The sequence below is a fragment of the Procambarus clarkii genome, unplaced genomic scaffold (genome assembly GCF_040958095.1).
Source record: "Procambarus clarkii isolate CNS0578487 unplaced genomic scaffold, FALCON_Pclarkii_2.0 HiC_scaffold_115, whole genome shotgun sequence".
Lineage (NCBI taxonomy): Eukaryota > Metazoa > Arthropoda > Malacostraca > Decapoda > Cambaridae > Procambarus > Procambarus clarkii.
In genome coordinates this window covers 999,555-1,008,906 of record NW_027189148.1, presented here as the reverse complement: position 1 = coordinate 1,008,906, position 9,352 = coordinate 999,555, and the positions used below count along the sequence as shown (strand labels likewise).

At 56.8% G+C, this 9,352-nt stretch overlaps 2 non-coding genes across 2 annotated transcripts; both read right to left on the bottom strand.

Moving 5' to 3' along the window:
• Positions 1 to 272: 272 nt before the first annotated feature.
• Positions 273 to 434, bottom strand: LOC138360598 (5.8S ribosomal RNA). Its single transcript, XR_011226510.1, has one exon. It is a non-coding gene; the product is annotated as a 5.8S ribosomal RNA (ribosomal RNA).
• Positions 435 to 1,081: 647 nt separating this feature from the next.
• LOC138360557 (small subunit ribosomal RNA) lies at positions 1,082 to 2,953 on the bottom strand. The gene has a single exon (XR_011226471.1). It is a non-coding gene; the product is annotated as a small subunit ribosomal RNA (ribosomal RNA).
• Between the last annotated feature and the right edge of the window lie 6,399 nt (positions 2,954 to 9,352).

The following is a 9,352-nucleotide window of genomic DNA, read 5'->3' as shown; positions in this document are numbered from 1 at the left end:
TCCGCAGCAGACGTCGAGTGTTTTCTCACTCAAAGGGCGGCAGGCCTCTGTTGCAGAAATAGGACGAAAAGCGTCTTTCTTTCACAGCATGATGAGGTGTGCTAGGGGCTCGTTTGTCAAATATTAGGGGGACTCCCGGTTTGCCTCCTGCCTTCTCATTCGGGGGGCAGTGGCGGGCGTCGTTCCCCAGAGCAGGCCAAAGCGCATCGTTGAGCCTGCCAAAGAGCAGAATATGGAGGCCGCAACAGCTACTCGCCCGATGGATGTTATTCCGACCCTCGCGCAGGAGTGGCGACAGTACACATATCAGGACTGCCGCCGCAATGTGCGTTCGACTTGTCGATGTATCTGGTATTCTTGCGATTCACATACCGACACGCAGTTAGCTGCGGTCTTCATCGACCCACGAGCCAAGTGATCCACCGTTAAGAGTTGTATATGTTTTTATTAAGGCCTGTCGGCCGTCTATCACTCCATCATAGGAGGACGTAATGTATGGGGGGTTTGATAGGGCTGGTAAGAGCCCGACTTTGGTTAGAAGACACATAAAATGCTTTTTTTCTCTCTCCCCTTTTTCCTCCTCTGCCGCACACGTACATTTACGTTTACAGTAGAGTGAAGGCGGGGAGGGAGGGGCCCACTGGGAAGCGTGTCAAGGAAAACCCAGCACTAGACGCCGCCAGAGTAGCAGGCGCCGGCCCTGTCAACGAGAGGAGCAGTAGCGTCTTCGCCTGCTGCTTTCTCTCTATGGTGTGGGTGCCGGAAGCCACTGAGCGACCGGGGACAAGGAAGAAAGATGTCGGTGACGGGTGTCGCGAGCCCCAACAGATGACTCTAAAGCAGTATACGGCGCTAGGACTGTGACCTGCGCCGGTCGGACTGACTGACATGTCATGTCAGTCCGACATCACAGACCTGTTATTGTCTCACAGTGGGTGTTGATCTCCCCGCCGTTTATCCGCTTTCTCCTTTCCCACGGCAATTGGGTGCGGCTCCCAAGGCTACCCTTGCCTTCTTCGCATTGAAGAATACTCGAACGACGACGACGAGCCGATGGTTGCAGCTCTCGCGTCACAAACTGTAATGATCCTTCCGCAGGTTCACCTACGGAAACCTTGTTACGACTTTTACTTCCTCTAAATGATCAAGTTTGGACATCTTTCCGTCAGCTCGAGGCGAGAACCCCTTGCGCCGAGACGCGAGGGGTAGAACATCCAAGAGCGCCAGTCCGAAGGCCTCACTAAATCATTCAATCGGTAGTAGCGACGGGCGGTGTGTACAAAGGGCAGGGACGTAATCAGCGCAAGCTGATGACTTGCACTTACTGGGAATTCCTCGTTCATGGGAAACAATTGCAAGCCCCAATCCCTATCATGAAGGGGATTGAACGGGTTACCCGCTCCTCTCGGAGGGGGAGAACACGTTGATCTCTTCAGTGTAGCGCGCGTGCGGCCCAGAACATCTAAGGGCATCACAGACCTGTTATTGCTCAATCTCGTGCGGCTAGAATTGCCGCTAATCCCTCTAAGAAGAAGTTGCGAACTGGACACCAATTGCTGGAGATCCGTCGACTAGTTAATAGGCCAGAGTCTCGTTCGTTATCGGAATTAACCAGACAAATCGCTCCACCAACTAAGAACGGCCATGCACCACCACCCACCGAATCGAGAAAGAGCTCTCAATCTGTCAATCCTTCCGGTGTCTGGGCCTGGTGAGGTTCCCCGTGTTGAGTCAAATTAAGCCGCAGGCTCCACTCCTGGTGGTGCCCTTCCGTCAATTCCTTTAAGTTTCAGCTTTGCAACCATACTTCCCCCGGAACCCAAAGACTTTGGTTTCCCGGAAGCTGCCCGCCGGGTCATGGGAATAACGCCGGCGGATCGCTAGTTGGCATCGTTTATGGTTAGAACTAGGGCGGTATCTGATCGCCTTCGAACCTCTAACTTTCGTTCTTGATTAATGAAAACATCCTTGGCAAATGCTTTCGCAGTAGTTCGTCTTGCGACGGTCCAAGAATTTCACCTCTAGCGTCGCAGTACGAATGCCCCCGCCTGTTCCTATTAGTCATTACCTCAGGTTCCGAAAACCAACAAAATAGAACCGAGGTCCTATTCCATTATTCCATGCATAGACATTCAGGCCATTAAAGTAGCCTGCTCTGAGCACTCTAATTTTTTCAAAGTAAACGTGCCGGCCACTCGGGACACTCGATGAAGAGCACCCCGTGCGAGCCGGCGGGGCTAGTTAGCTGTTCGGAGCGTGACAGTAAGCACCAGGCGGTGTACCGTCAGTCCGGAACTGAGATCCAACTACGAGCTTTTTAACCGCAACAACTTTAATATACGCTATTGGAGCTGGAATTACCGCGGCTGCTGGCACCAGACTTGCCCTCCAATAGATCCTCGTTAAAGGATTTAAAGTGTACTCATTCCGATTGCGAGGCCTCGGATGAGTCTCGCATCGTTATTTTTCGTCACTACCTCCCCGTGCCGGGAGTGGGTAATTTGCGTGCCTGCTGCCTTCCTTAGATGTGGTAGCCGTTTCTCAGGCTCCCTCTCCGGAATCGAACCCTGATTCCCCGTTACCCGTTATAGCCATTGTAGGCGCATAACCTACAATCGAAAGCTGATAAGGCAGACACTTGAAGGATGCGGCGCCGGTGCGGAGACCGTGCGCTCAGCAAAAAGTTATTCAGATTCACCACGGGTGGGTTAACGGACCGAGGCCCGACCAGTTTTGAACTAATAAAAGCGCTCTTCCCTTGCGGTCAGAGACGTGATGCATGTATTAGCTCTAGAATTACCACAGTTATCCAAGTAAGTGGGTTTACAGATCCAATGAAACATAGCTGATTTAATGAGCCATTCGCGGTTTCGCCTTAACTCGGCTTGTACTTACACATGCATGGCTTAATCTTTGAGACAAGCATATGACTACTGGCAGGATCAACCAGGTAGCTCAACAGTACTACTGATATATAGTACACAAGACACACACACACACACACACCCCTCGCTCCCCTCGGTTTTGCGTTTTAATCCTGCTTTGCAAGTTAAATCTCACTATGGACTCTCTAGCAGCCCGACAGTATGGCGTTATGTCGATACGTTAGACGAACAGAGGCGGAGGAGAGCAGTTACTCCGCGTGGACGAACGATCATAACTACCCCGCCGAGATTACTCCTGCTCGTCATTGTCGTCATTCAACACGGCAAGCTGGAAAAACAGGAGGAGGAGCAGTAGTAAGTGAGTAGGTGGTGGTGGTGGTCTTTTTCGTTTTGGTAGGGACGCGAGTCTTATTTTCCTCGGCGTCACCCCTTTTATATGAAAGGAACCGTCGGAAATGCATCCGAGGTGCCGTGTGGTTTGTCGCCTCCTCGTTGGTGGAGAGAGGCGACGCCACAGTGTTTTTGTTCAGCCTTCCCATGACATGGAAGAAGGTTGGTGCTCTGTTCCCATGCACACAGACCGATCGATAGCTGACTCGATGTGCAGTCGTAGGCTGGAGAAGTGATCGCACGGAGATCGGAAGGAATCGTCGTGACACAATACAGAGGCGCTGCTTTGAAGGCCTCTCGAGCCTCACGACGTGCGCGATTACGGGCGCTCTCGCCTAATGCTACGTATGTCTAGCAGAATGCAAGTTCGCCTCGCGCACCGGACCCGAGATGCCGCAGCGTGTGCAGTGACAGTTCTCAGTTTGCATCGAGCATCGGGATCATGCTCTTGCGGGAAGGAGGATGATGGGGGGTTGTGTGGAGAGAGAGCTGCTGCCGAAACAAACTACTCACTCCAGGGAGGAATTGAAGGCAATTCTCGAGCCACACGACATGCGCGAGTTTCGCCGACCGTCTTCGCCCACTGTTACGTATGTCTAACACATGAACAAGATCGGTCGCACGCGCACACCGGACCCCGAGGTGCCTGGGCTCTGGAACCACACGACATGTGCGAGGAGGGCCGCCTTCGCCTGCAAGTTACGTATGTCTAACAAGACGCAATGGTCGGTCGCTCACACACCGGACTCCAAATACCTCAGCCTATGTGGCATTTGCCCCGCGACAGACAGGCAGGTTCCCCATTGGCGCCGGTGAACGAGAAGCAGTTCGCAACCGCACCGGAACCCAGAACCTGTGATCCAATCCCGCGACAGGCAAAACACCGTCTGGTTCCCCAATTACTCCGGTATACGTCTGCGGCAAACAGTTCGCTACCGCACCGGAACCGAGAACCAGCACCCTAACAGTGGGGGAAGAGAAAGGAGCCCACGCACCAAAACAATGGAATACATTTGCTCCTTCTCTCTGGCGACAACGAGACACAATGTCGCCAAGACGCCGGTAGTAGGTTCAGCCAGCCACCGAGTCTCCCCCTTTATATAGCTATATCTAACGTCCATGGAAGGCCATCTCGGACCACACGACATGCGCGAGTTTCGCCGACCGTCTTCGCCCACTGTTACGTATGTCTAACACATGAACAAGATCGGTCGCACGCGCACACCGGACCCGAGATGCCTGGCTCTGGAACCACACGACATGTGCAAGGAGGGCCGCCTTCGCCTAATGTTACGTATGTCTAACAGAACGCAATGGTCGGTCACTCACACACCGGACTCCAAATACCTCAGCCTATGTGGCATTTGCCCCGCGACAGACAGGCAGGTTCCCCATTGGCGCCGGTGAACGAGAAGCAGTTCGCAACCGCACCGGAACCCAGAACCTGTGATCCAATCCCGCGACAGGCAAAACACCGTCTGGTTCCCCAATTACTCCGGTATACGTCTGCGGCAAACAGTTCGCTACCGCACCGGAACCGAGAACCAGCGCCCTAACAGTGGGGGAAGAGAAAGGAGCCCACGTACCAAAACAATGGAATACATTTGCTCCTTCTCTCTGGCGACAACGAGACACAATGTCGCCAAGACGCCGGTAGTTGTCAGCCAGCCACCGAGTCTCCCCCCTTTATATAGCTATATCTAATGTGCATGGAAGGCCATCTCGGACCACACGACATGCGCGAGTTTCGCCGACCGTCTTCGCCCACTGTTACGTATGTCTAACACATGAACAAGATCGGTCGCACGCGCACACCGGACCCGAGATGCCTGGCTCTGGAACCACACGACATGTGCAAGGAGGGCCGCCTTCGCCTAATGTTACGTATGTCTAACAGAACGCAATGGTCGGTCACTCACACACCGGACTCCAAATACCTCGGCATATGTACCCCGCGACAGGTAAAAGGCTGGTTCCCCATTTACTCCGGTAAACGTCTGCGGCAAACAGTTCGCTACCGCACCGGAACCGAGAACCAGCACCGTGGAATGGGGGAAGGGAAAGTAGCCAACGCACCAAAACAATGGAAAACATTTGCTCCTTCCCTCTGGCAACAACGAGACTTAGAATGTCGCCAAGACGCAGGTAGTTGTCAGTAGTCTCCCTCGCATGGTCCCCTAAGACAGCAGGTTACCCACGAGAAAGGTGCCACAGACACCAGGTCTCCCCTATATATATCGAATGGGTCAAGGTGATGTCGTCACTTCGTGCAAATTGAGCTCAAATGGTCGCCCAGCTCTCGCTGTGCTGTGGTCTAAGCACGAAAACCCCTGATGTACCATGTCCCAGTTCTGGAAAAAGGTACACTCCGGCGCTCGATTTCGGCCAGAATGCCGAACTTGCCTCCCAATTCCTTTCAGGTCTGAGAGCCTTGAAGGACAATAGGGTTACCGGACCAGGCACTTGCAAGGGAGTCAGGGTTACGTTTCGCCGTTTCGGTACCCTCCATCCGATTTGGACGAGATTGAAAACGGAAGCACTTGGGCCGAAGGCCGACGCGGGACTCTAGTCGCCGGGCCCGGCTCTAGCCCCTGGACCCGGGTTAAGTTGTGCCGTTTCCGTACCCCTCGTCCGATTTGGACGAGATTGAAAACAGAAGCACTTGGGTCGGAGGCCGACGCGGGACTCTAGTCCCCGGGCCCGGCTCTAGCTACTGGACCCGGCTGGCAAAACGTAACTTCGGCGCCCTCCGTCCGATTTCCGCGAGACTGAAAACGCAAACGCCCAACCGGAAGCACACCGCTGGGCTTTAGTCCCTGGGTCCGGCTCTAGCTCTGGGGCCCGGCTAGCCGCTGTTAACTTCGGCGCCCGCCGTCTGATTTCGACGAGACTGAAAACGCCAGCTCTGCCGGCAAAGACGGCTACTCAACAATAGCCGATGGGCTCGGCTCTAGCTCCGGGACCCGGCTCGCCGCTGGTATCTTCGGCGCCTGCCGTCCGATTTCCGCGGGGCCGACCACCCCAGCACCCGCATCCAAAGTAGGTTACCCGGCAGTAGCCGACAAATCCGGCTCTAGCTCCTGGACCCGGCTGGCCACTGGTAAATTCGGCACCCGCCGTACGATTTCCGCGGGACTGAACACACCTTCTTCCTGCATCGGAGGAAGGTACTCGGCAATAGCCGTTGGGCCCGGCTCTAGCCACTGGACCCTGGTCTCCGGTGGTAACTTCTTCGGCGCCACCGGCCCAATTCGACCAGACCCGAGCTGACGACAGGGAGAAAGGCACACTCGCTCAGGTAACTTTGTTCGAGAACATATCCCGGCTCCCGACGACACCGGCAACGCTCGCATGCTACACGAGAAACACTGCTGGCGCGACCGCCACACACCGGGCAGGAGCAGGCCGTCACGCCAGGCCAGGCATTCTCTGTGCCGGAGCATTGCCGGAGACTGGACGAGGTCCAGCGGGTAAACGGCGGGAGTAAGCCGCTCGCCTAACAGTCCAGGTTTGCACCTCCCTCCCCCCCATCTCCGGTTTCCTCCCTGCCCTAAGCCGCCTAACAGGACTCTCTCGACGCCACACCGAGCCACAGTGGGTCGTCTCGCCATTCTCTCTTGGTGCCACACCATGGACGGATCCTAGCCCGCCTTTTGAGTTCGAATCTCCGTTTTCGGCGACCCACCTTAACACCCCCCCTCTCCTCACCCATCCAGAGCCCAACCCCACCCCCTACCCCCCCAAGTCCTCGTCTCTGCTTTTCCTTCCTGCCCTCAGCCACCTGAAAGATCTACTCGACGGTTTCACCGAGCCACAGTGAGGTCGTCTCTGAATTTCCTCACTGTCCCCAGCCGCCTCACAGCACTCTCTCGACGACGCACCCAGCCCTCAGTGGGTCGTCTCTCCGTTTCCTCCCTGTCCTCAGCCGCCTCACAGCACTCTCTCGACGACGCACCGAGCCCTCGGTGGGTCGTCTCTCCGTTTCCTCCCTGTCCTCAGCCGCCTCACAGGACTCTCTCGACGCCTCACCCTGCCACAGTGGGTCGTCTCTCCGTTCTGTCTCTGTGTCGGATCAGGGACGGATCCTAGCCCGCCGTTTGAGGTCGAATCTCCGTTTTCGGCGACCCACCTTAACACCCCCCCTCCCCTCACCCATCCAGAGCCCAACCCCACCCCCTACCCCCCCATGTCCTCGTCTCTGCTTTTCCTTCCTGCCCTCAGCCACCTGAAAGATCTACTCGACGGTTTCACCGAGCCACAGTGAGGTCGTCTCTCAATTTCCTCCCTGTCCCCAGCCGCCTCACAGCACTCTCTCGACGACGCACCCAGCCCTCAGTGGGTCGTCTCTCCGTTTCCTCCCTGTCCTCAGCCGCCTCACAGCACTCTCTCGACGACGCACCGAGCCCTCGGTGGGTCGTCTCTCCGTTTCCTCCCTGTCCTCAGCCGCCTCACAGGACTCTCTCGACGCCTCACCCTGCCACAGTGGGTCGTCTCTCCGTTCTGTCTCTGTGTCGGATCAGGGACGGATCCTAGCCCGCCTTTTGAGTTCGAATCTCCGTTTTCGGCGACCCACCTTAACACCCCCCCTCCCCTCACCCATCCAGAGCCCAACCCCACCCCCTACCCCCCCAAGTCCTCGTCTCTGCTTTTCCTTCCTGCCCTCAGCCACCTGAAAGATCTACTCGACGGTTTCACCGAGCCACAGTGAGGTCGTCTCTCAATTTCCTCCCTGTCCCCAGCCGCCTCACAGCACTCTCTCGACGACGCACCCAGCCCTCAGTGGGTCGTCTCTCCGTTTCCTCCCTGTCCTCAGCCGCCTCACAGCACTCTCTCGACGACGCACCGAGCCCTCGGTGGGTCGTCTCTCCGTTTCCTCCCTGTCCTCAGCCGCCTCACAGGACTCTCTCGACGCCTCACCCTGCCACAGTGGGTCGTCTCTCCGTTCTGTCTCTGTGTCGGATCAGGGACGGATCCTAGCCCGCCTTTTGAGTTCGAATCTCCGTTTTCGGCGACCCACCTTAACACCCCCCCTCCCCTCACCCATCCAGAGCCCAACCCCACCCCCTACCCCCCCAAGTCCTCGTCTCTGCTTTTCCTTCCTGCCCTCAGCCACCTGAAAGATCTACTCGACGGTTTCACCGAGCCACAGTGAGGTCGTCTCTCAATTTCCTCCCTGTCCCCAGCCGCCTCACAGCACTCTCTCGACGACGCACCCAGCCCTCAGTGGGTCGTCTCTCCGTTTCCTCCCTGTCCTCAGCCGCCTCACAGCACTCTCTCGACGACGCACCGAGCCCTCGGTGGGTCGTCTCTCCGTTTCCTCCCTGTCCTCAGCCGCCCCACAGGACTCTCTCGACGCCACACCCTGCCACAGTGGGTCGTCTCTCCGTTCTGTCTCTGTGTCGGATCAGGGACGGATCCTAGCCCGCCGTTTGAGGTCGAATCTCCGTTTTCGGCGACCCACCTTAACACCCCCCCTCCCCTCACCCATCCAGAGCCCAACCCCACCCCCTACCCCCCCAAGTCCTCGTCTCTGCTTTTCCTTCCTGCCCTCAGCCACCTGAAAGATCTACTCGACGGTTTCACCGAGCCACAGTGAGGTCGTCTCTCAATTTCCTCCCTGTCCCCAGCCGCCTCACAGCACTCTCTCGACGACGCACCCAGCCCTCAGTGGGTCGTCTCTCCGTTTCCTCCCTGTCCTCAGCCGCCTCACAGCACTCTCTCGACGACGCACCGAGCCCTCGGTGGGTCGTCTCTCCGTTTCCTCCCTGTCCTCAGCCGCCTCACAGGACTCTCTCGACGCCTCACCCTGCCACAGTGGGTCGTCTCTCCGTTCTGTCTCTGTGTCGGATCAGGGACGGATCCTAGCCCGCCTTTTGAGTTCGAATCTCCGTTTTCGGCGACCCACCTTAACACCCCCCCTCCCCTCACCCATCCAGAGCCCAACCCCACCCCCTACCCCCCCAAGTCCTCGTCTCTGCTTTTCCTTCCTGCCCTCAGCCACCTGAAAGATCTACTCGACGGTTTCACCGAGCCACAGTGAGGTCGTCTCTCAATTTCCTCCCTGTCCCCAGCCGCCT